The sequence below is a fragment of the Malaclemys terrapin genome, chromosome 4, assembly GCF_027887155.1.
Source record: "Malaclemys terrapin pileata isolate rMalTer1 chromosome 4, rMalTer1.hap1, whole genome shotgun sequence".
Lineage (NCBI taxonomy): Eukaryota > Metazoa > Chordata > Testudines > Emydidae > Malaclemys > Malaclemys terrapin.
In genome coordinates this window covers 115,719,694-115,733,813 of record NC_071508.1, presented here as the reverse complement: position 1 = coordinate 115,733,813, position 14,120 = coordinate 115,719,694, and positions in this window count along the sequence as shown.

The window sequence follows — 14,120 nt, the reverse complement described above, 5'->3', positions numbered from 1 at the left end:
GGTACGGCTTTTCGAAACAGGCTACGAAATATTCCACCCACACCCGCCCTGTACATCACAGGGGCCCCATGATATTCAGGAAGGGCGTATCCAGCCTGGGCTTTGTAATAGTTCCTGTAGATGGTGGGGTCGCCATAATTTTTTGGGATCGCCATAATAGGGTTTTGCTTTTTTAGAAACCTCGCTCTCTCTGCGGCCGCAAATGCAGCTTGACGATCACCTTGCCGAAGCAAAATGAGACATGTCTGTTCTGATCTGTCTTTATTTCAATGGTGATGGTGTCGATGTGGTGTTTACTGACAGGGACGTAATAAGGTTTGTCGTAGGTGATGGTAACAAACTCGTTGTTCCTTCCTTGGACAGGGACGCAGTGTAACAGGGGAACAGAAAAGTACCCCACAAACTGGTGTTCTACGATATCCGTGTATACATACAAGGAGTTAAAACCTCCTGTGATGTCTGCCGTGAAGGGGAATTTTTGGACGTTGCGTTTGTGGCCCAAACCCAGAATGTTATCTAGCTCCCGGTCAGTAGAAAACACGTACATAAAATCGGTAGATTTAAGTCTCACTTTTCTACCCACAAGGTCGTAGTTCATGACCACCTCAGGCGGTCCGGGATGACGAGCCACGTTGCTGTTCATATGCTCCAGTAATTCGGGTATGGTCGAGTAATAACCTCGTTGTAGGATGAAATTCCACGTTGTAGCTCCAAAGGTGATTTCGAAAGGGGTGTCTTCGTTGATAGTATTCCAGCTGTGCAGGTATTGTATTTCCACTAACCCCACCTCCCAGGCATCCGGGAGATACAAGAGCTTAATTAGCTGTATTGTAAAGTTCGAGATGGTGTTTTGGGGAAAAACTGCAGAGCTGGCATTGCTGGGCAAAGTAATGTAAAACCCGCCGTCACTCATTTTTCTCTCTCTCTCTCTCTCTCTCTCTCTGTCCTTACAAAAGGAATCTTTTTGTTTGTTTGTTCATGTCTAGATGTCACAGAGTTGAGAAGCTTCCACCCAGCTGTTAAACTTATCAGGCCACCCCAACCATTTCACCAGTAGCTGCTTTTTTCTCCCTTTTCCTTTCTCTGCTAGAACTTTTTCAATCCTGTAAATCCTGTCTCGTTTGGGGTTTACTTTTTGTAATTCTTCAGGGTAAAAAGATCCAGTAACTGCCTCACCCTTGTAATCTTTTAAGCAGTATACAGGTCTCTGGCCCCTGGTTAAGGCTTCATCCACTACGAATATCTCATTGGTAAACGTCTGTTCATAACCTTTTTGAAAAGAGCCTTTGGTTTTAGATAGTCTCACATGGTCACCTTTTCTAAATGGGGCAACAACTGGTTTTATTTTAAAACCATCTCCGTAAACCGTTTTCCATACCTTCAGAGAATTTGAAGGGTTAACATCAACGGGTCTGGTACGTATAGTTCTGTGAAAGCTCTGGTTGTAACTCTTTATAAAGTCAGGTAAGACTTCAATGTAGCGAAAGGTGTTATGGGCTGTAAAATATCTCCACATCCTAGTTTTTAAAGTTCTGTTAAATCGCTCCACAACCCCTGCTTTGACTTCATTATTGGTAACAAAATGGTGAACTCCATGCCGCTTTAATAATCCACTTAAAGGTTTGTTTAAAAATTCTTTCCCCCGATCGGTTTGTAATTTTTGAGGCACGCGACCTTCACTGAAAATAGCTTTAAAGGCCTTGGATACCTCACCACTCATCTTGTCTTTTAGGCCTAAGGCCCAGGCATATTTGGATAGAATGTCTATCACTGTTAAGATGTACTTAAAACCGCTGTTGTGTTTGGAGAACCGGTGCATATCCACCAAATCTGCCTGCCACTGCGCATCCACCTCTGAAACAATGGTCTTGTTTCTTTTAAAACGTATTTGAGCCGGTTTGTGTAAAGTGTAAGCATCCTGGTCTGAAAGCCATGCTGTTACCTGTCTTCTGTTTAAAGTTTTACTATGCTTTCTGGCCGCTTGAAAAAGAGGGTTGACCCCGCCGAAGCTCCCAACTTCCCCAGGGGCGTAATATATTTTCTTTAACAGAGCCGTCTGTGTAGACATGACTGTTACTGGTACCGTCTTTTACTACCACGAGTATGAAAGGGAACACATTCATATTGACACATTTAAATAAGTTTTATTAATCAAGTGGTTTAACACGACCTTTTACAGCCACCTGTAAAAATGGATGCCATGACCCCTACCATAAGGGAGTCTCAGATGGTTCATTCTTCCATTTTGTCCTTTTCGCCTTGAGATCTGTGTCTCAGACATGAGCAAAAGCAGCTGACGCACGATATGTTTACTCCCACAGGGCTTCCAATGTGTAAGTTCTTAAAGGCCTCTAAAAAGGCATCGTTGACCTGTTGAGAGATTTTCAGAAAAGAAACCGCGTAAGCACCCCCACTGCTTGTTTTTTTTAATTTACGCAACCCCCGGTTCCTACCCCATTACCCACCCCTCCTTGACCGCCGCTTCTTAATCATTCATTTTACATGAGCGCAGTCTTTTCCGTTCGCTTTGTCCACCGGTGCCACCCCCGAGCCGTGATCGCCTTCCACCTCTGAGGTGGTGGACAAAGAGAGGCCATCACGTTCATCGGGCTGTCTCACGAGGGTTTCGGGGTCAGGTTCCGACGTATCCATCAACGGCTGGGTCAAAGGGTCCTCCTCGAAACTGTCACTGATGTAACGCCTGCTCCACACAAGGTCAAAGGTGGTTGGGCCTAAAACAAAGTCCGAAGTTCTAACGGGGGTGATGAAGGAGTCCGTGTTTCCTCTCAGCAGCCTTTCCGTGCTTTCGAAAACACGTGTCCTTGGTAAGAGATGGCTGCCTCCTCTGTCTGGTGCTGGGACTTATGGGGTAATGGTGCTGCACTCTGATTGGCGCAGGGCCTTGGGAGGCGTTCTTAGTAGGGTCACATGACTCACTTCCGGAGGGGTCAGCCCATAACAGAAGTCACCCTGATTGGTCAACATCTCCTCTCAGGGCGGTCCTGTCGGCACGAAACCCCTCCTGATTGGTAGAGGGTGATGGGGGGAGTTCTTAGAGCAGTCACACGACCCACTTCCGGATGTGTCACCCCCGCCCCAGAAGTCACACTGATTGGTCAAAATCTCCCCTTGGGGCAGTCCTTTTGGCACAAAACCCCTCCTGATTGGTAGAGGGTAGTGGGGGGAGTTCTTAAAGGGGTCACAGGACCCACTTCCGGACGGGTCACCCCCGCCCCGGAAGTCGCCCTGATTGGTCAAAATCTCCTCTCGGGGCAGTTCTATCAGAACGAAACCCCTCCTGATTGGTAGAGGGTGGTGGGGAGAGTTCTTAGAGGGGTCACATAACACACCCTGCTTCCGGTCAGGTGGCACCTTGACCCCGGAAGTAATACCCATATGGGGTGGGTCTTCCAGTGACAGGTGGGAGGGACCAATGAGTCGGGGGCGGGGCTTAAGGGGTCAGGGGGCGGGGTAGGGTTTGATTGACGGTAGAGCCCCTATACTACTCACACCTATTAAACCAATGTGATGGGAAAGAGTAGGAAGTGTCCCAATTTCAATCTAATGACCAAAATATGAGGCCATACAAGAAAGTAAGTAAGGAGAAGAAACAGGGTCTAGCACCAGGGAAAAGGAGACAGAGTTCACCCATCATGTATTTCTTGCACAGGGTAGGTTGCAGGCTGCTATTAGCAAACCCAGGCTGGGCTGCCTGTAGCCCTTTCTTCCCAATACAGCAGATGTGTTCACTAACTAGAACATCCTTTAATGCACACAGCCATGAAGGGCTATTGTGAACTTAAGGTATGTGATACATGGCTGAACAGTATAATAGTTAACCATTCATTTACAGCATCACTCCATGTAGCAAGCCAATATTGCCTCAAGAATAGATTCTAATTAAAAAATGGAGAGATGGAGGAGATCTCCAGGTTCCACTTCACCTTGGCCAGATCACATCTGAAGGCTGTGCCTCTTTTATTCTCTAGTACTATTTGTACAGCTCAGTGGATGAACCTACTTTTATAGTATTTATCTCTCTCACACACACGGGAGCTGTGGGGGTGGTACAAATGAATAAGACATGCAGTCTTGTTATTTATTTTAAACAGTAAACACATTAAAGTTATTTGGACAGCTTATTCAGACAAGATCTACCGCATGTGCTCCTATGTGTGTTATGTAGATGTCCATTAAATTTTCTTACGGTGTGGGTTATTTCATTTGTGTTTTTTTAAGAGTATGTGAATTTTATTTTCTCGCATCGCATCTACTTTGTGTCTCTAATTTCATGCAGATGGGGTTCGTAGCTCCCACCCATCTACCCATAGAGGGAATAAATGAACAAGGTAAATCATAATACTTCACATTAGATTAAAAAATAAAATACACTTTACAAAATTTTCAGGTAAAATAGTTGTCCCACAGCATGTACAGCACAATAGAGCTTATTTTGTTGTAATTCTTTAAAAAGCAGTTAAGTCACTGGAATTTAGGTGTCAGTTAATGTTTTGTCTTTACGGATTTTATGTGGCAGAAACACATTCAAAAAGACAAAAGAGACAGATGCCACTTGTAATTTTGTAAGATTTAAACTTCAGTATACAATCAAATTACTTCGAATAGCACCTTCCATCAGAGAGCATCAAAGCACATATGCATAATTAATTACTCCTCTCAGCGATGTCATGAGGTTTAAGTAATACCAGGCCCATTTTACGGAGACACATTTAAGGTCCCCATTTTAATAGCTCTAGTTGTGATCTCCATATCCACTGAAGGCAGGACAAGAAGTAATTGGATTAAACTGCAACAAGAGAGATTTAGGTTAGATATTAAGAAAAACTTTCTAACTATAAAGCTAGTTAAGCACTGAAATAAGCTTCCAAAGGAGGCTGTGGAATCCCTGTCATTGGAGGTTTTTAAGAACAGGTTAGACAAACATCTGTCAGGGATGATCAAGGTATAGTTGGTCCTACCTCAGCACATGGGGCTAGACTAGATGACCTCTCAAAGTTACCCCCAGTCCTACATTTTTATAAGTTTTTTCAAAAAGCACAAATTTTAACAACACTTTCTACAGTTCCTCTGCTCTTTTTAATTTTGATTGGGATGAAGCAGAAAAAACAAATTACCACAAGAAGCTGTTGTCCTGGAGCCCAATTTATAGCTACTCTGCAGCTGCACAGGCCCTTCAGGAAACACTCTGGCTCAAGAGGCTTTCTAAAGGAACTGGCTCTGTGTGCTGCATGCCCCCCTCCTGCACCCTCTCACACACATCCCAGGTGCAGGTGGAATTCAGGAGTAGTTGGTGTGCATGCCAAGGGTGGAACAGGAAGTGGCTAGAGTCTTTTTACCCCGGTGTTTTTTTGGTTCTGCAATGGTGCAGTTTTAGGGTGCCCAGCAGGCCTGGAATCAGGTAGGCACATCCACCTCCACTCTGTCCCTCCACCAAGCCTGGCACTGATAGAGGGATAAACTCCCCTGCTGGTGTTTCTGATGTAGAGGAATGCAGAAAGTATAAGACAACCCACAAGAGACTATTTTCTATATGAAAAAATGCTCCAAGTCGTATCTAAACCAAGTTGAATCTACATACTATTTAACAATGGTCTGGCCTTCATTTAAAAGGCCAGCATGGATGTAAGGAAGCCTGAATAGACTCTGAAGCCAAGTGAGTGTAATGATAAGTCTTTTAGGACCCAGTCCTTAAAGTCAGTGGAAGATAAAAAAGGTACTCAGCACCTTCAAGGATTAGATACGTAACAAATAAAAATCATCCTACAAAGCAGAAGAATTTTCTGACATTTGTGGTGAATAGGTTATCACAGAATGTGTGCTCAACTCTTTAAAACAAAAAGTGAGACTGTAAAATCTCAAAATTGCCTCAAACAACGTTGAGGAGCATGTCTGTGTCTGCAATACAAATAATTCCCGCCCCGCAACTGCCAACCTTGATGGTACAGCCTGGGAGTCAAACCAGATTATTTCTGGCTTCAAAATCATCTTTTGTGATGAAGATACTACCCTTGGAATTTAGAGCCTGATCCTGAAATCTGAGGGCACTTAACAGCTCCTAAGAGGTGATCAGCATCTTAAACACCCATGCATGAGTGGCAGATGACCCCTCCCCCTTTGGGGAGGCTAGACGACTGGCCCCACCCCTTCCACCTGAGCCCCCACCCCAATGGCTAGAGGAGCCCCCCCCCCGCCCCCGCAGCCGGAGAAATCCCAGCCACTCCAGCCCCTGGCCGCTCGGGCCTGACCTCTGAGCAGCAAGCTGGAGCTGAGCCTCTGCCGGCTTCAGGGGGGAGGGGAAGCAAGGGCAGGGCCATGGCCTGGGTTAGGGGAGGCTTAGCTTACCCTGGCCTTTGATACCTGCCACCCATGTAAAAAGTTACAAGAATGTTTTGGTTTTTCTACAGAAGAAGCTTTATAGTTCAAGGGAGGAACCTGTTACAGCAGATTGTTACTAACATTTGTGAGAACAGACATTCAGATCTTGTTTTCCCTATGCAAATAAAGTTGGAAATGAAACAGTGTAACATTGTTTGTGCTTGTGACACTCTGTACCTCGGGGGAACACCCTGCACCCCCATGTTCATCCTTATAATATGATTGTGTGGAATCCAGTGCAAAGTTTGTCATGTCGAGTGTCTTCGGAAGGCTCATGATGTGCTGAGCATTGTTGTTATAGTAACATTATAGGTTGTAATTTCATGTATATAGTTATGAGGCTGAAAATGTGTCCTTGTGGCTTAAAACAAGCCCAGGCAAAAACTCTCCAAGAGCAGAGGGGCAGTTCACACCTCATCAGGGCATGTACAGAACAAACCCAGCCCAGCCTCACAGGAACAAAGGACACTGGTCTAGGCAGCAACAAAGGATCTCCTGAATTCTCGAATGAGTCACCCCCTTCCTTTGGTCAGTTTGGGACTATGATGAGGTAAGGCTCACCTGACTCTGAAGGGGGTGGGCAAAGCCAAGAGGAAAGAAAGGACTGATAAAAGGGAGAGAGGTTTGCCATGCTCCCTCCCTCTGCCACCTCCAACTACAGACACCACCACCAAGCAACTGAAGCACTGATCAAAGGGGAGAGCCTGGTTTAAGGACAACCAGCCAACTTGTAGTGAGAAGCATCTAAGTTTGGAAGGGCACTGAAAGTGTTCAGATCAGCTTAGAATGCATTTTACATTTATTTCATTTGACCAAATCTGACTTCTTGTGTTTTGACCTATAATCACTTAAAATCTATCTTTTGTAGTTAATAAATGTGTTTGTTTATTCTACCTGAAGTAGTGTGTTTGGTTTGAAGCATGTCAGAGACTCCCCTTGGGTTAACAAGCCTGGTACGTATCAATTTCTTTGTTAAATTTACGAACTCATATAAGTTTGCAGCGTCCAGCGGGCATAACTGGACACTGAAAGACGGAGGTTCTTAGGGTTGTATCTGGAACCGGAGATATTGGCTAGTGTCATTCGGTTGCACAATCCAAGCAGCAACTGGCCAAAAGTGCTCACTCATATGCTGGGAGCAGCTTACATGCTAGAGACTGTGCATGAACAGCATGAGAGTGGTGGTTCTCACAGTGAAGCAGGGTAAGGCTGGCTCCCAGAGTCGAGGACTGGAGTGACCTAGCAGATCACCGGTCCAGCTAACACCAGGGGAACGTCACAGTGGTCCAGCAAGCAGGGTGTATGTGCAGCTTGTTACTCCAAGTGGAGTTCACACTTTAAGCACTGAAATTTGTGATTTTACGTGAGTTTTAAGTGCAGTGGCTAAGAACAGTCAGGGGGAAGTCACCGTTTTGTTATTTTCTGTTTGCTTATTTCGGGAAAGGGAAGTAAGAAGAGGAAAGCAGAAAAATGAGTGAAAGCAGTGAAGTGATTGCGAAGTTGGAGCTTTTTAGGCTGCAGGTTACAGGCAAGGAGAGGGAGCACCAGTTGCAACTGAAAGAACTGGAGATAAAAGAAAAAGAGAGAGAGAGAGAGAGAAGCAGAACCAGAGGCCCCTGACCCCAATGACTCCCATCACTCCAAAAATCCACAAATGTGAACATTTGTGTCCTGCATACAGTGAGGAGGACGATATTGCTGAATATCTGATTACTTTCGAAAGGCTGTGTGTAATAATGAAATCCCTGATGATAAAAGAGTTCCTACCTTGATTGCAAAATTAACTCGTAAAGCATTCAATGGAATGCCTATTGAAGATGCTTTAGACTATTATAAATTTAAAAATACTGTTTTGCAAAGTTTTCAGATCACCCTTGAACCATATAGAGTTAAATTTAGGAATCTTAAAAGGGATATTGGGATGAGTAATGGGGAATATGTGAACAAAATGAAAGATTTGTTGGGAAAATGCGCGAGGGGTAAAGAAGTGGCAATTTTGGAAGGAATGCTTGATCATGTTGCTCAAGATCATTTCTTGAGCATATATAAGGCCAAAGTAAAGCAGTGTCCATGGGATGAAAATGTAAAGACTGTGGATGAGATGGCTTTTTTTGTTGATGCCTTTGAACAGACTCAGGCGTCTATTGAGGGCAGGCCACATAAAGAGGGGTTTAAAACTGGTGAGAAGGGAGGATCCCATTTTGCCCCTAGGAAGAGAGAAGGGGGTTGGGAGCCTAAACATTCTCTTACCCAAAAACATCCCTCTAGCCCTCATCCCAAATCTCCTGTAAAAGCAGAAGTGCCCAAAAGGTGCTATCAGTGTAATTCCACTGATCTCCTGAGGAACAAATGTCCTGTGCTAGGAGGAAGCAGGCAACCAATAGCTCATGTTAATTCTGCTGTCCTCAACACAGAACCCCCCCAGGCAATTGAAACCTATCATATTGATTTTGTGAGATTAGCCTCTGCTGAACCAGACATGGAGCATGTTAAGGTTGTCCAAATTAATGGCAGGGAGTACTTGCAGCAGAAGGATACAGGGGCCCAGATCTCTCTGCTTAACAAGAGTGTGGTCCCAAAGGCCAGTATGTTACCTGGCCTAATGGCAAAGATTGTGAGGGTGGGCGAAAGCAGATTCCTCATACCACTCGCTAAAATCCATGTGGTTTGGGAAGGTTTGGAAAGTGTTTTGACTGTCGGGGTAATGGAACACCTCCTAGTCGACCTGCTCCTTGGTAATGATTTTTTCTGTGTAGTTTAGGTTAAAGTATTTGCCTGCAGCAGGAGGGAGTTTTATGCTGGGACCACCAAGGGAAAGGGTAAAGTCTCAGGAACTGCTGAGAGAATAGAAGAGAGTCTCCTTGATTCTTCTGCAGCAGGGGGAAGCCACATGCTTCCAGGTGGGGGGAGAGGGAGTTGAGACCAACTCCTGCACTGCAGCTGGAGGCAACACCACATCAGGAAAGGATGGGCGTGTAATGCCAGCCTGGGAGAGAACTGTCCAGGTTGTTAGCTGCCAGCAAGTTGCAGGGAAGTAGTGTGCTTCCAAGTATGGGAGGGGCTGAGACTAGCTCCTTTCCAATAGAAGACAACATGCCCTCAGGTGCAGAGGCAGGAGAGATGGTGTCTATATTTAAGGAAACTGTCCCAGTTGTTAGCTGGCAGAGTTTTGCAGAAGAACAAGTGACAGAACCCTTCCTAGGGAGCACAGAGAAATGTGTCTTAGGAGGGTGCCTGGAGGAGGAAACTGGGGAAGGAATAATGGGGGTACAGGAATGTCTACTCACTGGTCATTTGGGAGAGGATGCCCAGGACAGAATGGCTGAGTCAGCATCTTTGCACCCAGGCACTCAGCCTGTGACTCAGGTTTTGAGAGGGAACTGTGTGACCAACTTCCTGGAGCGGAGCAATCACACAGCTGACTTCTCGGGGACAGAGAAAGGGGTGATGGAGGGTACCCCAATACAGGTCCCAGTTTTTCAGGATGCTATTTCTGAAATTTTTTTGGAACGTAACTGTGTCTCCTTAAATCAAGATGCAGCTCCAATGCCTGTGATAACAGAGGAGTTGGGACCAGGAATTTGTCAGGTGGAAGTTTGCCAGAATACAAATGACCCAACTGACAGAGAGGGGGGTGTTTTCCCCCAGGCTGGCAAGAGACAGGGAGCAGTTATGGAAAAGCTGCTGGGAAAAGGTGCATCTGATCAAAGGGTAAACACACCTAGCCCAGAGAGCACAGGTCACAGCTCTTTATAGGGCAGGAAAGAACTCAGTGCTGGGAGGGGGAAACACAGGGGTAACGCCAAAAAGGGAGCTAGATTTTCTGCATATGTACAGTCCTGGGGTTGGGAGATTATTCCCCAAAGGGCCAGCCAATGTGTAGGGTCCCCCTGGACCCTTATCTTGCCAGACCCTGAGATATCAAAATTCCAGAAACATGATTAAATTAAGAACTCAGGCAGAGGGGAACACTGGAGGGAAAGAAAAGCCAGTCACAGATTACATGGGAGAGAGTCAAAGAACACCATGGATAATGAATGAACTAACCTCAGACTAGACTGTCTGAACAGAGGGTGTGGTATCATAAAGATATTTGTAAACATCCATCTGTGATAAAAATGTTGGTATTAATGTTAAGTTTTGGGATAAGAATTTTGTTACTGATGTTAAACCTTATGGTAACGATAGTTCTCAATTAATACATGTAAACAGACTTAAAGCTTATCACAGCAGAGAAACTATAACAAACCTGGTTTGCTGTGAGCGGATGGGGAAACTGAGGCATGCTACCTCATGGCCTTAATGGCTGGATGGCAAGAGAACTATAACACAAACTGCCTTTGAGATAGTCAGTGACTAACCCTCTTGCAGTAAACAACGGGGGCAGGTGTGACACTCTGTACCACAGGGGAACACCCTGCAGCCCCATGTTCATCCTTATAATATGATTGTGTGGTATCCAATGCAAAGTTTGTCATGTCGAGTGTCTTTGGAAGGCTCATGATGCGCTGAGCACTGCTGTTATAGTAATGTTATAGGTTGTAATTTCACGTATATAGTTATGAGGCTGAAAATGTGTCCTCATGGTTTAAAACAAGCCCAGGCAAAAACTCTCTGTGACAGGGCAGCCCTGTCCCGCACTGGCCCCAGCGACGTCAGACCAGTAGCTCTGACAGAGGAAGTCCCACCCCGTTCGTACTGGGCATGCTTCAGATGCTCACTGAGTATAAAAGGAGGGAACTCAGCTCAGTCGGGGCTGGCGGCCGCAGGGGAAGGACCTAACTGGGAAGCTCCTGCAGAGGACCAGCCGATGCTCTCAAAGCTGCCAGGAACAGAGGCCTTTATAGGCCGGCACGAACCCCTACGGTGGGAGGAACCAGAGGAGGCGACGTCTCCGGAGACTCACGGAGAACCCTGGGATCCGTGGGAGACCCCAACTCCCCAGCTGGTAGGGAGAGACACGGGGGAGGTGACGGACTGGTACCTTGACCCCGGTAAGCCTCAGTGTGTTTCGGTAGGACCCCCTCGCTGAGCCAGTAAGGTCCTATGGCCCTGCAACCAGGGGCGCTTATATGGACTTGGGCCATTAGGCTGTGCTGCTCTGCAACCAGGGGCGCTTACATGGACTTTGGCCATTAGGCCATACTGCCCTGCAACCAGGGGTGCTTATATGGACTGGCCACTAGGCTGTGCTACCCTGCAACCCGGGGTGCTTACATGGACTTTGGCCACTAGGCCGTGCTACCCTGCGACAAGGACTGATCCTATGGACTCTGGCCACTAGGCCGTGCTGCCCTGTAAGGAGGGGCGTGGACCCTCACACGTGGTGGAGAATGTGGGCAGCGATCCGGGCCTGCTGAAAGGTCCGTGAGAACAGGGTTTAACCGTGGGAACCCCATTAAACCCCAAGATGGAGACGGAGAAGCTCCTAAAGTGGATGCAAGAGCAGGCGGCCCAACAGTAGCAGCAACAGGTGCAGTTGATGCAGCAGATGGCCAGCCAGCAGCAGCTGCTGATATCTCAGCATCAAGAGCATCAGCAGCAGCTCCTCTGGGACTTGGTGATTCAACAGCAGGCGCAACAAGAACACTTGGTGCAGCAGATGGCCACATTGCTACACCCGGCAGGAGCCACAGCCCCCGTACCTGTCGGGGCCGGACCCATGGAGAATGTAGGGGAGTTGCCGGTACGCCTCACTAAGATGGGGCCAGAGGATGACCCAGAGGCGTTCCTGGTGACCTTCGAACGGGTGGCGACCGCCGCCAGGTGGCCCCCTGAGCACTGGGCCACTTTATTAGCTCCCTATTTGACGGGACAGGCCCAGGCCGCCTACCATAGCCTCGACCCCCAGGAGGCCCTAGAATACACCCGGGTGAAGGCGGCCGTATTGGACCACACCGGCATTAGTCCGGAAACCTATCGCTAACACCTCCGCAAAGAACTGTACCCTCCTGGGGCCCGGCCCCAGGCTGTGGCCCAACGGATACGGGACCATTGTTGGAGGTGGCTGAACCCGGAAGGCTTAACCGGACCCCAGGTAGCGGAGATGGTGGCGCTGGAGCAATTTACCCAGATCCTGCCCTCGGGAGGAAGGGCCTGGGTACGCCGACACCGACCGGCAACCTTCTCAGTGGCAGTGACCTTGATGGAAGACTACTTGTCCGCTGAGGGGACCGAAGCAACACCCCGGACAGCAGGAAGCTACGGACAACGGGGCGGACTGGGCAAAGAGAATCCCCAGAGAGCAGGGGCTCGGGAGCCACCGTCTGGCACCCGTTCCGTGACCCTGAAGCTCCCCAGTCCAGAGCCCAGACACAGGGCAGCCCGGGTAACGACCCACAGGGACCTGCTCCCACGAGAGAGAGGGAGCCCACCTGGTGGAGGCCCGGGACCCGCCGCGGCCCAAGAGGGGTGCTGGGAGTGCAGACAAGAGGAGCACTTTCGACGGGATTGCCAGTTTATGGACTGCAATTATGGACAAGCCTGGGTCGCCGGAAGAAGGGCCCGTAAGAGAGGACTGGGAAAACTCGTGGTCCCCATCGGGTCGAGGGGATCCTCACCAATGCCCTTGTGGACTCAGGGTGCAGCCAGACCCTCATACGTGAGGGGCTGGTCCCCAACCTCAAACTCTCTGACACCCAGACACATCTACAGTGTGTACATGGGGACATCCGCCCTTACCCCTCGGCCTGGGCGAAGATACAAGTCTGCCACCGGGCGTGGGGCCTTCGCGTGGGCGTGGCCCCCAGATTGTCCTACCCGGTAGTCTTGGGAAGAGACTGGCCAGGCTTCGGGGAGATTCTCTGGAGGTACCAACTGCCCGACCCACAAACCGACGGGTTGAGGCCCCCACGAGTGGGGCTGCTGGGATGCACACCACGGGATGACCCCGGAGAAGGGACATCGGCTCCGGGAGAACCCCCCATGACCAACCCCCCTGTAAGGGCCCAGTCAGTCGAGGATGCTCAAACAGAACTGGAACGGGATGTGGACTTTGTGCAAGAACAGAGAGAGGACCCAACCCTAAGTAGGGCCTGGGAACAGGCCACCAGCCCCGGTCCCGAGGAAGGCTCGACCCCTGGTCCCCCACAGGGTCCATGCTTTTAGATATGGCAAGATCGCCTGTACCGGGTAGTACAGGAACCCCAGGTGCAGGAGACATTCCGCCAGCTATTGGTCCCTCGAAGGCTGCGACAAAGCCTCCTACGTCTAGCCCACGTTAACCCCTGGGCTGGGCACCTGGGGCTGGAGAAGACCCTCCAGAGGATAGCTCGTCGGTTCTTCTGGCCTGGCATACACCGGGAGGTGCGAGACTACTGCGCGTCTTGCCCAGAATGCCAACTGGCGAGACCAAAAGGTGTGGCCCGGGTACCCCAATCCCTATGCCAGTCGTCGGCATACCATTTGAAAGGATTGGGATGGACCTGGTCGGACCCCTGAACAGAAGTAAGACAGGAAATCATTTCATCCTAGTGGTAGTGGATTACGCGATGCGTTACCCTGAAGCCTTACCCCTGAGGACAGCCACAACGCCGGCGATCGCTACCGAACTAGTGAAGATTTTTGCTAGAGTCGGGATACCAGCGGAAATCCTGACGGATCAGGGCACGAACGTGTCCTCTAAACTGATAGTGGAATTGTGCCGCCTCCTCCATATACAAACCCTCCGGACGTCTGTCTATCATCCCCAAACAGAAGGCCTGGTGGAACGTTTCAACGGTACA